The 18,324-nt window shown below is 48.0% G+C and overlaps 1 non-coding gene across 1 annotated transcript; it reads left to right on the top strand.

The window, feature by feature from the left end:
- Positions 1-220: 220 nt before the first annotated feature.
- TRNAS-UGA (transfer RNA serine (anticodon UGA)) lies at positions 221-293 on the top strand. The gene has a single exon. It is a non-coding gene; the product is annotated as a tRNA-Ser (tRNA).
- Positions 294-18,324: the final 18,031 nt, after the last annotated feature.

The raw sequence follows: 18,324 nt of genomic DNA, 5'->3' as shown, positions 1-18,324 counted from the left end.
CACTGTACGATCATTCTTGACAAAGACCAGTCCCTGGTCGAAACGTTGAATAAATTCGTTACAAACGTTTTTCAATGTGACTTCCCCAACTTACTGTATATATATATATATATATATAGTCCTCCGCCGCTATGGACAAGGGTAGCGCTGGTGAACACTCTCAAGGTTCGCTTACACACACTAAACATAAATACCCACTATAGCAGCAGATTGGACAGCCGTCGCCGTAGCTTAGTTGGTAAAGCACCGGACGTGATATTCGGAGGCTGTGGGTTCGGATCCCACCGGCGGCATTGTTGTTTATTCTGCTGCTTTATAATTAATTTTCTTTAAGCGATAGATAATCGAAGTATTAATATCCCACTGATTAGCACTACACATAAAAAAAATTAAACATTCACCTATGCACCTTGGTTGGCTCCCTCCATAGGTATATATATATATATATATATATATATATATATATATATATATATATATATATATATATATATATATATATATATATATATATATATATATCATTGAAACCAAGGTGCATAGGGGAATGTTCAATTGTTTTTATGTGTAGTGCTAATCAGTGGGATATTAATACTTAAATTAATCTCGTCCATAGCGGCGGACGTAGCACGTCTTGTAATACCGCGACTGTGAAGTGGAACGTCATATTATATATATATATATATATATATATATATATATATATATATATATATATATATATATATATATATATATATATATATATATATATATATATATATATATATATATATATATGCGCTTCGCCTCAGTGTATTGTAGTCGTTTTGGAGAGCGTGAAAGAGACGAAACAACGACAGAACGAAGCGAGGAAGAGACAACGCGTTCAAGAGACTCCAGAAGAACGCGCCGCTCGACTCGAGAAGCGTCGTAACGAAGATGCGGCCAAAAGAAGTCGTGCCACGTCCCGGAGTGACTCTTCAACTGCGGAAGAGACCGGTTTGAGTTCTCGAGAGCGTCGGAATGAGATGCTGCGTAGACGGCGTGCCGAAGAAATGAAGCTTTCGCAATTCAACTAGGGTTAACCAGGGCTAAACCACAGCCAATTTTTTAAAATAACTTTTCCCAAACAAAGTAATGGGAGTCAGCTCAAGCCATCGTGGCATCAAAGAAACGGGGCCACAGAGTCTTGTCCCCTCATGTGGGTTCGAACCCGGGACCACCGCTTCACCGGAGCAGTCGCTCTAACAACTGAGCTAATCGGGACGACACGCTTATGGTAGGGCGAGAGCGAATTTATCAATAACTCGAAGTGGGAACAGTGTTGGTCTAGAGTGAATGCCAATGAGTAATCAGTCTCTTATTCCACGAATATCCTCGTGTTCGATTATTTGAACGATTTAATTATTGTATGTTTAAATTTATTCGAAACAAATAGAATATGCCCTAAAGTTCTCGAATGCTTATCGAATAATTGCTGCGAAGTTCAAATAAGGCCTGCCGTATTTTTCTTCTATCACTATTCCAAAAACAAGGATCATACAGGACCCGTTACCATGCGGCCGCGATAGTGATAAAGTTAATACTCTGACGCCGTGTTGCGACCTCCAAAATGGAGATCAGTGTTGAGTATTTAAACAGATACAGCTATACCGGCGAAAACAGCTCTTCGCTGTTCCTCGCAATTGCTCATTGAATACTCTCACAAGTAGTGAACATTCGTCAAAATATTCACTTGGTACTCGATTCCGTTCTCTCACTATTTGCTTCGTATTCAATTCAGTTATCAGCTAAACTTCGTATTCGATTCGGTAGGCCGTAGCAAAGCTACACTATTGGTATTAGATTCTGTTTGAAAAGGTACTATTATCAGCTTATTTAGTGTATTACTGTATTGATCAAATCATTTATACATTACATCCTAGCTGACACACTGCCTTGGGTCATGTCATTTTTTATAGGTGAAACGGATGAGGGTTTTGGTGAACACTATCTGTAACCTGTTTCCGAGGTAAGACCTCAGCAAGGCTAAACACCTACAGCGGATTCCATATGTAAGCTTGTATTTTGGTTAAAAAAATGTGATGGTTCAAGCAGTGAAAAGATCTACTGAAATCTATGTAACCAGCGAGAACAAATTACTGACACTGTACTGTAAACTATTTTCTTTTAACGTTAGTAAAGCAGTTTCTGTCGGCTTCCGGAAACCAAACCGTGCATTAGTTATTATGTGTTCTTTGTCAAAAAATGGAAGCACGCAATGGTGGTTATGATACCAAAGCCAGGCAAAAAGCTATCGATCGAAAACCTCAGACCCATTTCCTTAACATCATGTCTAGGTAAGCTCTACGAGAGGATAATCACCAAAAGGATTCAAACACATCTGGAAGGAGGAAGGTTATACCCGGATAGCATGTACGGTTTTAGAGCGAACCTGTTTACCCAAGACATCCTAATACAGCTTAAGGAGGAGGTTCTGGCCACGATGCCAAAAGCAGGGGAAAACGTGGCCATGGCCCTCGATATAAAGGGGGCCTTCGACAACGTCAGCCACAACGCCACCATGGAGGGAATCAATAACACCAACTGCGGAAGAAGAGTCCATAATTATGTCAGCGCCTTCTTAAGCGATAGAACTGCGACAGTCGGGCTTGGAGACCTTAGAAGCGACCCTTTCGGCACACCATGCAAGGGCACTCCCCAGGGATCGGTCATCTCACCGATATTATTCAACGTTGCGATGATCGGGCTTGCGCGGCAACTCGAGAGGATACCAGGGATAAAACACGCGATGTATGCCGACGATGTCACGGTATGGGTCACCCAGGGCTCTCTGGGGGAGAAGGAGGACAGACTACAGGAAGCAGCCGCGTGCTTGGAGAAGTACACCAGAAAAAGAGGCCTCAGATGCTCAACCGAGAAATCGGAGCTGCTGAGAGTCGGAAGACATCCCACTTAAGCGGAGCTGGAAGTCTACCTGGAAGGGCAGAGGATCCCAGAGAAAGACATGATAAGGGTGCTAGGTATGTGGCTGCAAAGAAGCAAGAAATGCAGCCACACCATCAGCCTACTAAGTAAAGCAGCAGAGCAAGTAGGAAGAATGATCAGCAGAGTCTCGCATAGGCGGTACGGCATGAAAGTGGAAGACACGCTAAGACTCGTGAGCAGCCTGATAGTCAGCCGAGTCACCTGTTCACTGCCCTACCAGATACAAACCAAAGCCGACATGGAACATATAGATGTAATATTAAGGAAGGCATATAAGACCGCCCTGCATCTACCTAGGAACACACCGAACGAGAAACTACTCCAGCTAGGGATTAGTAACACCTTCCAAGAGATGAGGGAGGCCCAAATCAGGGCACAGTATACGAGACTCCGAGGCACGCCAACAGGCCGGGAACTGCTGAAAAGAATAGGGGTGGAAACACAAGAGCGCCTTGACAGGTACAGGGACGTCCCGGATGGAATTAGAAAAGCCATTCGGGTCGCACCCCTGCCCAGGAACATGGATCCGAACCTGCACGAAGGAAGACGGAAAGCAAGAGCCGAGTATATCGAGCGAGGCTTAGCCAATCTGGAAAACACGGTCTTCACGGACGCGGCGCTGTACCTGATGGATAGGAAGCGCACGGCCGCGGCTGTAGTAGTCGACCACCAGGGAGAACTGATCACCTGTGCAGCGGCAGAGGCTGCGGACGCAACAGAAGCCGAGGAGGTTGCCATAGCTCTAGCGGTCGCTTGCGGCTCCCAGGGAAACAAATCTCTAAACATACTTACAGACTCGGAAGAGGCATGTAGGAACTACACTAGGGGAAGGATAGGTGCCGCAGCCATGAACATACTCAGAAAAGCGCGTGTCTCAGACACAAAACACATACACAGCCTGGTTTGGATACCCGGACATGCAGGTATTAAGGGAAATGAAAGAGCGGACGGCCATGCTCGAGCGATGAGTTTCCGAGCGGGATTACCGGACGACTTTTGCACCCGAGCCTGCGACGGGGGGTATGCAGAGCACCTGGCCCTATACAGGGGCTTAAGGTATAAATATCCTCCGCCACACAAGGCACTAACAAAGGAAGAGGCTACCGGGTGGCGCAGACTGCAGACGGGTATTTTTCCAAATTTACACATACTAAACAAGATGTTTCCGACACAATACAGAGCCACATGCCCGTGGTGCGGGGCGTTACCAACGCTGTACCACATCACATGGGAATGTGAGCGAAACATAGAATTCCACCAACACAAATACACAATTGCGGTGCAATGGGAGAGCCGGCTCGTCAGCAGCGATCTCACGGTCCAAAGGACCCTGGTGCAGCACGCTTACGAGGCAGCGCGGCTCAGCGGAGCCCTGGAATGAGGGCCCGACCTTGCGAAGACGGAATCCGGGACCGCTTGATATGAAGACGACGCGGATCCTGCTGCCGCCGAACTATGCAAATGTTCAATAAAAGTTTTTCACTTGTCAAAAAATCTTGTTACAATTGAGAAAATTATTTTTCGTTGTCTTAGTGAAAACTGGAAGTACTGAAATCGCGCGGTAGATAGTTGCCAAAATTACAGGAGCCTTATTACATTTCATTTTGTCTGGAGAGCGCCCAACTCTATAACTTAAATTGTGTATGAAAGAAAGTACCGGAGTAATTAGGGAAGTACGCAGTTTATCGGCAATACATGAACGTTTGCAATATAATATAGAGCATTACTGTTTCGGAGCGGCATAAGACTGTAAATCTCATGCTGAAAGGTTGGCTTAAGGTATATAGCTTTTACTGCGGATAGGTTTATGCTTTATGAGGGTTTAACATCCCAAAGCGACTCAGGCTATGAGGGACGCCGTAGTGAAAGGCTCCGGCAATTTGGACCACCTAGGATGATTTAACGTGCAGCGACATCGCACAGTACACGGGCCTCTCGAATTTCGCCTCCATCGAAATTCGACCGCCGCGGTCGGGATCGAACCCGCGTGTTTTGGGTCAGCAGCCGAGCGCCATATCTACTGAGCACCACGGCGGATTAGTTTTTACTGTTCTATTGCCGCTCAGTGTCGAGGTTAACGCTGCTCCCCTGTCAATTAATACGATGGTGGGTGCACCGTGACGAAGCACAATGTCTTTAATGAAGGAGGTCGCAATATCAGCAGCGGTACCACGGAAAACAGGCTTGGTCTCACAGTATCAGCTGAAATCGTCGGTAGCGACCACAATGTAACGGTTACCGAGTGAGGACTCATGAAATGGGCCGAGTAAATGGCGGAAGTGGCAGGAAATGGCAGGAAATGGCGGTTACTTCACATGTAACGAGGCATTTTCGCCATGCCAGGCTACTCGGTTTCTTCCTGCGAAAAGGCATCGTACAAAGTGAAGTCACAGCCATATTTGGTCTCTTGTAAATCCTCCGTTGACCACGCCAGACGAGTGTGGAGGATCCTCCTGTCCGAACTGTGTAACCAAGTTAGAATGCTTCAAGGTCTTCTACGTGAGGCATGCTACGCCCAACACCAGGAGTGCCTCGCGGCCATCAGACAACGAGAAAGCAAGAAGCTCAAAGCCCAGACCAAACAGGTTTGGTGGAAGTACTCCATCAGCCAAGTCATGAAACGCCTGGAGGAACTGAAGAAAGCGAAGAAGTGCTGATCTTTGGAGGAGCTGTAGTTCCTGAAGTAATTGCGTCAGTCGTTAAGAGAGGCCCAAAATTCAGCGTGCAAGCCACACAGAAACCACACGAATGGCTTTCCCTCAACCGACAGCTGCAAACAAAGCAACGAAAAAAAACAGGAAAGGTGCCTTTTGGACGGCATCGACATCCTTACCAGGAATGTCGGAAAACCCAGCCCTTCCGGCCACCAAGCCGATCCCACGGCGAGAATATTTGCTCCTCCAGTTGACGTACAGCTTATGCAAGCAGAGAAAGAGAGCGGTTTTGTTGTAATACCGGGAGGTCTCTTCAACGAAAGGGCAGTCGAACCAGTGACAAAAAACTTGAAGAACTTGGAAGTGAAAACAAAGGGAGTGAAGAACAGCACAGTGTCACTTTGCAAGGAACTGCAACTAAATAGATTAGCCACTGCCATTAGCAACGCTAAAAAGAACTGCCTTTCAGTTTTTTTTTTCGCCGCGAAAGCGCACAAGAGCGAAATACCGTTTCGGTCCATCGTAAGCGAAAGAAACGCCTGGCAATGAGAACTCAGTCATTCCCTACTCAAGCACCTAAAAACACTAAAACTTGAAGACCCGTATGCTACTAAGAATTCTTATGAGGTGATAGCCTTTCTTCAATCTGAGAGAAGCATTGTCTGTTTTTTTTTCGAATGATGTGCAATATCTTGTTACTGTCTACAACGTCCAGACCTCTTTACTGCTGTGCGTGAGTGCATAGAAACGAATGGCGTCACAGCCATTAACTCTACCGGTGCGAATGTGGACAACTTCATGTCACTACTTGGGCTTTACCTCAATGCCACTTTCATCGATTTTAACGACCAAACGTATCTACAGAAATGAAGAATTTGCATAAGCTCCAGTGTTTCCCCCGTCCTTTGTAATATGTGTGTATATGAAATTGACCGCTCTTTGAGTGAGGCTTTTAACACAGACCGTATAGCCCACGTCTTTAAATATGTAGATGGTTGGCTAGTACTTTGCAATGGAATCGGTTTTAATTGTGGCGAAGCCGTAGCTGATGTTTTAGATAAGTTTGATCGAAAAGGCATGGGACTCACCTTCACTCATGAACTGCTTAGCAGTGATAACCATCTTCGGTTTTTAGATATCATTCTAACCTTTCGCCCTTGAGATGTTTGCTGCATATACATTCCGCGCGCAAAGAAAGATTTGCTGCCATATCATTTCAATCATTCTAAGAATGTCAAGAGGGCTATCGCATCTGCATTTTATCCTTACTTACTGAGTCCTGTCACCATGCTATGCACGCATGCTTTATGTCAGAGGTCTCTATGCTGCAGAAGGCAGGTTCCCCCCTCTCTCGTACTCGTCGTGACGCAGTCCTTGCTGAAGAAGTTAAAGGGCAGCAAACAGAGCAACCTTCCACAAGCCGCAAAGAAGCTATCAAGGCCGGAGGTCGTACCTTACGCTCGCCAAACCTCCAACAACCTCAAGAAGGTGGCCAATAGGTACGGGGTAGACGGGGCATTCACTGCTCCGCGAAAGCTCACCGGCCTGTGCTCGCGCATTGCTAAGGAAAAAGAAAAAGTGCAAGAATGCGGTGTAAAACACCGAAAACCCAAGTGGCCTGCAAGAAAGGAGTTGTATATGAGTCTCCCGCTGAGATGCGGCAAGGTATACGTTGGGCAGACTGGACATTGTCTTCACGATCGGCTGCGTGAGCACAAGAACAAACTAGGAAAAAAAAATTTTATCTTCCAAACCACTGCCTAGCTTCCAGGAAGAAACGTATCGGGGTCGCCTGCGGTCCTCGCTTATCGGATTGCAAAGTGTTACTGAAGAGCCGCGTCAAAACAGAACGAGAGCTTGTAGAAGCGTTTTATTTCAAGAAACGAGGAGACAACTACATCGGTGATACCTCTGTTGTGCTTCGCGGGAGTGAAATATCTTTTCTTGACACATACCTGTACCTCTTCTTGATTCATATCTGTTGCAAGGTGACTGTTTGGGGACTGTGCCTTGGTGGACGCGTAGAAATGAAGCTGTATAAGCGATCTTAGTCAAATAAAGGCTGTTGCAAGTAAAGCGCTCATCCCTTTCACCCAATACGTCCGTGTTCGCCTTATGCGCTCATTCCTGTATAGCAATAGATATTCAAAAATTACTTACCCCGAATGACTTCCCGATCCGGAAGAAAACAGTAAGAAAGGGCGAGATACAGAGAACAAGGAAACACACAGACGAGCGCGCACATCGCTGTAGGTCATCACGTACGTGGCACTGGTGATGGTTGCATCACTCTCCGGACCACTGCCGCTACGGCAGCGACACTTACCTGTGTAGCTTCGAAGCGTATTTGCTCCAGTTCTTCATGCACAGTGCTCCGCGCCCGCTCCCAACAGCTCCTCGGTGTCACGGATCTCTCCAGAGAACACTCGGACCGAAATAACGGACTAGGCGACGGGTGTACCCACACAAACGCACATTTAATACAGCCTACGTGACACACACACTAGAATACAAAAATAACAAAACTAACACATAACACAAATGCTATAAATACACACGACCCGGGCACACTGCTATCAGCGTCTACTACTAGCGTTCGGCGTTCGTGCTCACGTTTGGTTCGGTGTGGCTGCGGCGTTGCATGGATCCAGTATCCGGTGTCGAGGCGGCGTTCGACGTGCTTGGGCTGGCGTCGCTGGCGGCGTTCGACGCGCTTGGGCTGGCGTCGCTGGCTTCGTCGTACAAGCTCCAGGTCCAAGCGCCCGTGGAGGTGATGCCGGTGTTGTCGTTGGGGGCACCACCCGGATGGGTGGCAACAGCGCTGGAGACACCCCTGGCCGTAGCAGGTGGTAGCGTCCTCTGTTGATTCCCCGGAACGGGCTCAGGCACGGCAGGAAGTCCACGATGCGTTGCCGTAGAACGCGAGCTCACCGGAGCAGTAGCCGGCGTCGCTCTCTTCCAGCCGATGTGTCCCTGACTCACCGCAGCCTCTGCTTCTCTGCTGTTCCCCCCAGTGCCTCGCTCTCACTCGCCCTTTTATAGGAAGGAAGGAAGGCCTCAGACATTGCTGGCACATACCCACTACGGGGGAGTGGCCAAGACCCAGCTAGGCGGTTAATTGCTGGAAACAGGAAAGTTTTGACGGGAAAAGGAGTGGTAATAGGTTTTAGCCTGATAGATTGGAAGACGGAAGGACAGGGGTCCTGTTAACTTCGAGGTCGAAGACGGGACAATGGCTTATTGTGCATAATAGTATGCAATGCCCGTAATGTTTCAATGTCGTACTGACTGAGAGCGGGAAGAAGAAATTAGAATGGGATGCGCTGCGTTTCTTGAAGAAAATTTTGCACAGCAGAGCGCACACTCCTGTCGCTTCGTCCAAGCAAAGAAGCGCCAATGGAAAGAACAACCGCGGAGGACACAGGCAAGCCCAGTTGATGAAATGGAATTTGCAAAAGATGCTTCCTCAAATGAGAGAAGTGGCGGCAGAACAGCAGGAAGTGATCTATTGTCTCAGGTTCGGCACAAAAAGGGCACAGTGGGGAAGCCGCCAGGCCAGATTTGTGAAGGTAGAAATTTAGAAGGGGAACCCGGCAACGCAAGCGCGTGAAAGAGACCTCTAGTCTGCGTGAGCGCAAGTCTGCTACTCCAAGGATGCAGAAGATGCTGATATTCGGGAGATGGTGTAAGAGTCGAGGCAGCAAATTCCTGAAATATTGTGTAGCGGCGAAACCTCACCGCAGCTGCATATGCACACGTTGGCAGGACAGCAACAATTGGGCCGCAGGGAGAGGCTCTTGCTAAGGAATCTGCAACCTCATTTAAGCGAAAGCCCATGTGACCTGGTACCCAAATCGACCTTACCGAATTTAGATGGAGCGGAATCAGGAACTTAAAGAGGCGTAATGCCCGAGACTCAGTGGGTGAGGATAAGGAAGAGCAAATGGACAGAGAGTCTGTCATAACCACAACCTGGGAAACGGTAGTTTCTAGTTTCGTAAGGCTAAGATTACTGCTAATAATTCAGCCAGAAAAATGGGAGTGAAGTCAGGAAGACGGAGAGAAAAAGATTAATCCAGTGAAGGTGAAAAAATTCCCACACCTGCCTTCTCGCGATCCTGCGAGGCATCGGTAGCAATAAGAACATGAGAGGGAAAGGACCTGAGGTGGTCCTGCAACAGACCCTGAAGAAGCGGGAAGGGCTGCAGCTTTGCATTCGATGGGAAAATGTCATCGAATTCAATCTGGACAGATGATGAGTTGTTACACAATTGGCGGACATATGTGAAATGAATATTTATGGGATCAAGGAGGGACTGCACGCAGCATATCTGCGGGGTATGAAAACGAGACCAGGCAGCACTAAAAAAGGCGGAAGTTTGACTAAGAAATATTATACTGGAAGCGTGAAGAGGTGAGTCCCACAATTTTAAAAATGTTTGAACTGTTAAAAGGCGAAACCTAGCTGATAACAATGGCATTCGCGCCTCAAGGTGCAGAACAGCATTGGCGACGTATTTTGGGAGCCCAAGACAAAGGCGCAACGCCTCACGCTCCAACAGCACAAGAGGGCGAAGTTTATAGGCAGGAGCTCCTGAAAATAAAACACACCCGAACTCCAAAATTGGGCGGACGTACATTTTATAAATCATCAGAAGCGTATGCCTTCTCATGCCTGACCTAGCAATACAAAGCCTGCGCAGGATGCCAATGGCCCGAACTCCTTTTGCAGAAAGTTGCCCAATGTGTGGCCGCCAGGAAAGAGTAGAGTCTTATATTACTCCGAGATACTTCACCGTCTGAACTTGAGGTATTATGTTATTTCTATAGACCAGGCAGATATTTACAGGAACAGAAACTGGAAATACTAACAATCCGCATTTCTTCACATTAAGGGACAAATGAATTCTTCCTAACCAGTAGTCAAGAACACTGAGGTAATTTTGCAGGGTTCGATAAAGAGTGTGAATGTCACCTGCTGTTGCAAAATATGCAATATCGTCGGCGTACACATAAGTTTTTACATTTTGAATGCATGGAATTGAGCTTGGAAAAATGTTAAAGAGAACAGGTGAGAGAACTGATCCTTGCAGTACACCTCTTATCTGTGGAAATCTCCTTGAGGAAACACCATTTTGGCAACAGTAAAACTCTCTATTTTCCAAAAAAGCAGAAATCCAGGCTAAAAAATAGCTTGGGAAGTTAAGCTCCTGTAATCTTAGTAATAGAATCGAGTGCTCAACGCTGTCGTATGCTTTACTGACATCTAAGGTGACAAGCGCAGCAAACTGTTTTCTATTACGAGCTAATTTAATACGACTCTCTAGGTCAGTATGAGCACACCAAATTGAACAACCCGGCATGAAACCAATTTGACATGGACAAAATATAGCATTTTCTGAAATGAATGACATGACACGGCTGAGAAGGACCCTTTCCACCAATTTCACTAGGTTCGATGTTAAGGAAATAGGGCGTATATTGTCTAAAGTTAAACCCTCCCCTTGCAGTGGAACTATTTTAGCAAGACGCCACTCATGCGGTATCCAAGGACCTTTAATAGAATGGTTAACTAGAGCCAACAGGTCTGCAGGAGATTCATTGGACAAAATTTTCATCATAGATGAAGTGACCTTATCGAGGCCAGGAGCCGCCGGGGATAAGCGCAGAACAATTTGCGACAGCTCAGGCATAGAGACCTCAGTGAAATCACTTGAGGTGCATGTAAATATAGTAGGAGAAGGTAAGGCAGATGTAAAGCGAAGCTCTAAGCCACACGCAATATCCTCTAAGGCCTTTGCGATGTCAGCCGGGGACTGAACGAGGGATTCAATGTTGGCAGCCGGTGGAATCACCTTGTTTCGCCTCATAAAATTAAACAAAAATCGTTTATTTCCTGATTGTGAAAGAAAATCGTAATGATTTGTGTTACACTCCTCCTTTGCACGGGCGACGGTGCGCTTAAATGTTGCTGCAACATATTTATAATCCAACCAATTTTTTGGGCATTGATTGATGAGAAGTTTCTTCCAAGCTGCTTTCCGTCGTCTATATGCACGCGTGCACTCAGCATTCCACCAATTGTTCGCGATTGCACCTTTTGAGCTCTTAAGCAAAAATTCAGACTTTTGCCTTGCATGGTCCAGTACTGAACATAGATGTGCAGCCTTGCTTTCGGCACTTGTCTGAGCGCAAGTGTCTGAAGTGACTTGGAGGGCTGATTTTAGCGTGTCTTTAAAGCAACTGTAATTTATTAACGTGCGCTGATGTCGCTCAGAAAGAGTTAATTTACACGCAAACTTGAAACTAATCGGCAGATGATCACTGTTTGTTGCACAGTCAACAGGCGCCCAAGACATAACAGAGACTCGTTGGAAGGAAAAAGTTAAATCCAAGGCAGAGCGGCATTGGCTCCGAACAAACGTAGGCAATCCGAAATTGTTGCAAATCAAATTGTTGTCAGAAGCCCAATCAAATAGTCGAGAACCAAAGCTGCCTGTTTTAAGCCCCCACGTCACATGGTGCGAATTGAACTCTCCAGGTAATAGAACGTGAGATCGGCTACTAGACATGAGTGAGTCAAGGGGCCGAGTGTCACGCGCACAAGACGGGAAATATGCAATACCTACCGTAAAGGGCTGTTTCCCTGGGACGCTGAGGTCAACCGCAAGGATTTCACATTCATTGTCCACATATTGGAAAGAAATGCATGCCCTGTGGCAAAACTTTGTAGAAATGAGCACTTACAACCCTCCCCCTCGTGATGACCGGTCAAGCCGGAACGGACGGTAATTCTTGAGACGATAATTGAAATTTGAAGTTAGCCATGTTTCCTGTAAAGCAACTAAATCTGGTAGAAGCTGATTGCATAGGTAATTTAAATCTGTTGAAGCTGAGAATATAGATCGACAATTCCACTGTAGTACACTTAAGAACCCTATCTTGGCGAGAGTGCCGCAGCCGCGACTGCCTTTTCTAGAATCCTGGTCTTAGCATTTTGACTTGCGTTACTTTTCTTTGTCTTTGACTGGGGGCAAGATGGGCCTGCAATATTCAGAGGAGACCCACTTTGTTTCTGGGCGCGGAGATCAGACTCCATATCCATACAGTCCATAGAGGATGCGTCCATAACGCTGGTCGAAGGAAAGGCCTGAGAAGTCTTTGGTTGCTCACATTGTTTTTAGCCCTATGGAGCGTAATCGATTACTACAGAAGGAGGGGTAGCTTCCAAAGCCAAAGGAGACAAGAGCGGAGCGGTGGAAGCCTGCAGAATATTGGTCATCTGAGCAGCTATGACCTGCTAAATGCACAGGACACGGTTTCCATAATGCGATCCATTGCATTTGCCACAGCTTTCTCAACTGCCGCTGTAATAGCCTGGGATCAACTAGAGTCCATTATGGGTGGGCATTTGGCGGCCACACTAGAGTAGCCTGAGGCTCTCTCCTTGACTGCGGCAAAAGCCTCTCTCCGCGTGCATCTGCGCTTGTCTATAACCTCGAGCACCTGAACTTCTTGTGCTCGTGCAGGACAGTCAGGTGAATCTGCAGGGTGAGCACCGCTACACAAACAACCTTTCTCTTGCTGTTCAGGACATTCCTCTCTGCAATGACGTTCCCCATAGGCACAGCAGCGTAAGGCCGATTTGCAGGTTTTGCCGCTGTGGCCAAATCGCCAGCAGTTTGGACACTGAAGGGGCCGAGAGTTAAAGGCATCTACACGAAAAACCAATGGCCACACCTTAATCTCTGACGGGCAAAATATTCCTGCAAATGTGGCAATGACGGACTCCGTAGGAATTTTTACTCCGTCAACCATCCTGCTGCATCGATGGACAGCAATCATTCCTGCAGGCGAGAGGTTCTCAAGCGTTTCCGCAGGGCTCAATCGAGAGTCGACCCCTCGGACCAAGCCCTTGGAACATGCTATATGAGGCGGAATGAATGCGCTCACCGGGTGGTTGGCGAAGGTCGTACACTTTAGCAGGTCTTCAATACAGTCTTTATCCGGCGACCTGCACAAAACACCACCCCTGCCGAGCTGCCGGACATCGGTAATGTGCATAAAGTGCTTCGATGTGAACTGAAGGGCCGCCTGCACTGCCTCCGGGTTGTTCAGTCGGATAGCGCCTCCATCAGAAGGCACTAAAGCGACAGGAATGCTCGTAACACCACCGCGGAAAAAGAGATCAATTGGGAGCTGGTCTTGAGGAAGAGATGCCGACCAAGGGGAAAACCCCTGGCCGGGAGAAGAAGTAGACATTAAGCTCTCGTCCCGTGCCCGATCCCCCCAGAACAGGAGCAAGCAGGCACAGACAAAAAGAAGGAGAATTTAGGAAGATAGCGCCACACCGCCAGGTACTTAGCCGCTGCACCGAAGCCTGGGTTGCTGGGCTACGTCACACGAGCACGACCCACTCCTCCAGAGATCTTGGCCAGCGGTCCAAGCAGCACGAGCGCGTTCCCTTCTTCTCGGTGTTAATCCACGTAAGCCTTGTCGTCGTCTTCTCTTCTCCACCAATCATCTCTCTCCACCTCACCGAATTCTTCTCCACCAATCATCTCTCTCAACCTCACCGTATGCTTCTTCCTCTTCTTTATTCTTCGGTTAATTCACGTTGTCTCCTTCACAACTCTTTTCTTTAAAATTTAATATAGGTTCCTTAATATATGTGACAAGGGCCCCCTCTCTCAAGAGTTTTTCCATGAAAAACTGCACACGTCACCTTCATCTCCAAGCCATCCAGCCAACCGACTATCTTCTGTGGCGATTCTGGACCCAGCACACACCACACCGCAGATGTCCAGCACACGCCATGAGCACGCCACTAACATAGCACACCAAATTGCGTTTTCAGAACACTAACACACCACTGCCGCTGTCCGTACAGAGTCCTTAATAAACATGTTCGTGTCCACAACACACTCTAGTATAATCACATAACACCAACAACAGCAACAACAACCACAAGATAAATCCCAGAGATACATTAACACAACAACAGCAGCAAGATACATCCCAGAGATAACTAGAGCTGTTCAGTTGGCTCTACACATGAAGTCCGCTCCAACGTTATCTTCTGTCTTCATTGAAATTGGGGTTTATTAGTACCTTATCCCACCCCCACCGTGTCAATAGCCACTCTTTGAAACGGTAGGTCGATGGCTGTCATCTTGCCCAGAGGTACAGGATCAATTCTTCCCTTCGCAACTGTGCGCTGGCACACACCACATGAGCGAACAAAGCGCTTAATGTCACTCTGAACACCCGGCCAAAAGAACTCCTCGGTGATCCTAGACACCGTTTTTTGAACACCCTGGTGTCCGGCCATAATGGCGTCATGTCCTAAGCGTAGCACGGTCTCTCGCATATCTCTTGGTAACACCAGCTGTTGGACCCACCTTCCAGAACTAAATATGCATTCCCTGTGCAAAAGACCATTTACCAATTGATACTCGAATGACGTCCGACTCTTCTTTCTTTTCACCTTTTCCTCGACTCTTTCGAAGCAGGCCTTCAAGCTCGTGTCTTCTTTTTGCCTAATTGCAATTTCGCCCGGTGTTACGCTCAGACACATAGTAACAGGAGTAGAGAGCGGACGCTGCGTTACTCGGGCTGTCGCTTGAGCTCTTGTCTCCACTGCCGACGAAAAACTGACTGCACCCGTCTGAGCTGTCGCAGGCCTTTCCTCCTTTGAATGTTCTTCACGGTCGAGCATCCTCCACTCGGGATCGGGGTCTTCAACGCTTCTTGCACCCGTAATTTTTCCCAAGATGAGATCGTAGATGGGTTGGTCTACGCATTTTGCCACTACCTGCCCAGTATAATATGGCGTGGACACTAGAATCCTGGCTTCAGGAAAATACCTTACTGTGCTGTCTACCAGAGTGACGGCCGATGCTTCCCCTGTAAGATCCTCGTCCTTCACCAGGCTTCTCCGAACCAAGACTGTGTTGGCTCCGCTGTCTCTAAGCACCAATAGAGGACGGTCCCCTATTTGCCCAACCACCACCGGCATTGCTGCTTTCGACTTGGGTGTTCCACTCACTGCCTGATTTTCCAGCGACGTTTGCTCTCCTTTCAGTTGTGGAACTTCCGGTGGCGTGACAAGTTCTACCCTAGAGTCGACAACGCATGCAGCTCGGTCCTGAGTTCTGTATCGGCACTCATCCGGAGTATAACCCCTCCTCTTACAACCTTGACACACAACCTGTGTTTTCTGGGCAGCGCTACTAGCCCGATAGTCAGCTGCACGGTGTCCCACCTTGCCGCAGAGAAAACACCTTACTGGCGCCTTAGATGCACCGCCATATGATCTTGGCTTTGCCGCATCTGTCTCTAAGGTCTTTTGGGTTTCCTCCTTTGCCTTACTCAAATTTCTTAACCCTTGAGCCTCGAGGAATTGGTCTGCAGTGTCCGCGAACTCTTCCAGCGAACACAAATTTCTTTCAGGAATAGCGCCAGCTTTGAGCTGCAACACGCTACAAATTGCTCTGTGACCAGCTTGTCACTCACGCCTTCAACACTCTTTTCTGTGTTTGACATATCAAGCCACCTATCAAAATAGTTGGATAGCCTGCAGGAAAACTGCTTCGCGGTTTCCGAATCCTCAGGCTTCGCGGCGCGAAATCTCTCACTAAAACCCTCTGCCGTGAGCCTGAATCTTTGGATGAGCGCCGTTTAGACTTTCTCGTAGTCCATGGAATCAGCAGCGGGCATCCTTCCAAACAGATTCAGCGCCTCTCCGACTAAACACATGCTCAATGCCGTGGCCCATTCACTGCGCTCCCAGCCTTGCACCAAAGCTATCCGCTCGAATCGTTGCAGATATGCGCCCAGATCATCTCTGTCATCGAAAGGAGCCATCAGCTTCCTTGGACAAACTCTGGCCGGTCTAGGAGATTCTGTACCCGCTAAGGAACGCTGATCATTGTCCGTGATCTCCTCATATCCTCCAGCGACATGCGCCTGTTTTTACAAGATAAACTCCTTCTCCCGTTCTATCCTTCTGCTGTTCTTCTGCCTCGCGAGCTCTTTTCTCGCTCTTCCGCCTCGCGAGCTCTTTTCGCCTCGCGTTCTGCTTCACGAGCGTCTGCGCGTGCTTGCGCCCTTTCCTCTCTCTGCCTATCTGCCTCCTCTCTCTGCCTCTTTGCCTCCTCGTCCTAGAGACGCATCGCCTCTACTTTAGTTAACCCAAGCTTTAGCGCCAGTTCTAACGTTTTTGCCAAATCCATACTTTCTGCCGTCGAGAGATTGGAAAGATCCGAGACAAAGCAAAAAGAACAAAAGGAAATGAATCCTGGCACAGACTCGCCACTTATCTTTGTCACGGATCTCTCCAGAGAACACTCGGACCGAAAGAACGGACTAGGAGACGGGTGTACCCACACAAACGCACATTTAATACAACCTTCGTGACACACACAATACAACACAAAACTAACAAAACTAACACAAAACACAAATACTATAAATACACACGACCCGGGCACACTGCTATCAGCGTCTGCTACTAGCGTTCGGCGTTCGTGCTCACGTTTGGTTCGGTGTAGCTGCGGCGTTCCATGGATCCAGTATCCGGCGTCGAGGCGGCGTTCGACGTGCTTGGGCTGGCGTCGCTGGCGGCGTTCGACGCGCTTGGGCTGGCGTCGCTGGCTGCGTCGTACAAGCTCCAGGTCCAAGCACCCGTGGAGGTGATGCCGGTGTTGTTGTCGTTGGGGCACCACCCGGATGGGTGGCAACAGCGCTGGAGACACCCCCGGCCGTAGCAGGTGGTAGCGTCCTCTGTTGACTCCCCTGAACGGGCTCAGGCAGGGCAGGAAGTCCACGATGCGTTGCCGTAGAACGCGAGCTCACCGGAGCAGTAGCCGGCGTCGCTCTCTTCCAGCCGATGTGTCCCCGACCCGCCGGAGCCTCCACTTCTCTGCTGTTCCCCCCAGTGCCTCGCTCTCACTCGCCCTTTTATAGCTTCGGTGTTAGTCCACGTAAGCCTTGTCGTCTTCTTCTCTTCTCCACCGATCATCTCTCTCCACCTCATCGAATACTTCTTCTTCCCCTTCTTTATTCTTCGGTTAATTCACGTCGTCTTCTTCACAAATTTTTCCTTTAAAATTTAATTTAGGCTCCTTAATATATGTGACACTCGGTGGGCAGCGACGTAGGCGTGCAATTGTATAAGCGGCCGCTACATAGCCCGATAACAGCACTGCGGGCCTCGTTCCTGCAAGACCTATGCATGCTAACTGTGGCAGAATCGGCCACAGTTATTGGAGGTGAATGAAGAACAAGCGGCGGGAAATTTTCGGAATGCGGAGTTGTCTGGCTGCCCGTGGTGGATAGGTCATGGCACTATAGTGATGTTATCAGTCGGCCGAACTCGGGTTACAGGCCTCGTAGGCGGCGGCTGACCACGCGTTGTGAGTGGTTTTTATTAAAAAATAATAAAAAGAAAGAAAAAGATTTTTGCTAGCCCCGGCATCTGCCATCGATACTGAAGCACCTTAGATGGGCAGCGGAAATAAAGGACAGCAGGCAGAATGCAGAAACTAAATGAAAGAGGTGAGGGGACAGGAAGAGAGGATAGGGGGAGAGGTAATATTGCCACACTACTAACTCCTATAGTGGCGCCGTATCGCGGCTAAACTGTATTACCTGGCAGTTGTCAAGCCTTGAGCCATCTTGGGGCTAGATTTTTTCTTGT

This window comes from Amblyomma americanum, chromosome 10 (genome assembly GCF_052857255.1).
Source record: "Amblyomma americanum isolate KBUSLIRL-KWMA chromosome 10, ASM5285725v1, whole genome shotgun sequence".
Lineage (NCBI taxonomy): Eukaryota > Metazoa > Arthropoda > Arachnida > Ixodida > Ixodidae > Amblyomma > Amblyomma americanum.
Note: the sequence above shows the minus strand (reverse complement) of the source record. Positions and strands in the feature narration are given on the sequence as shown.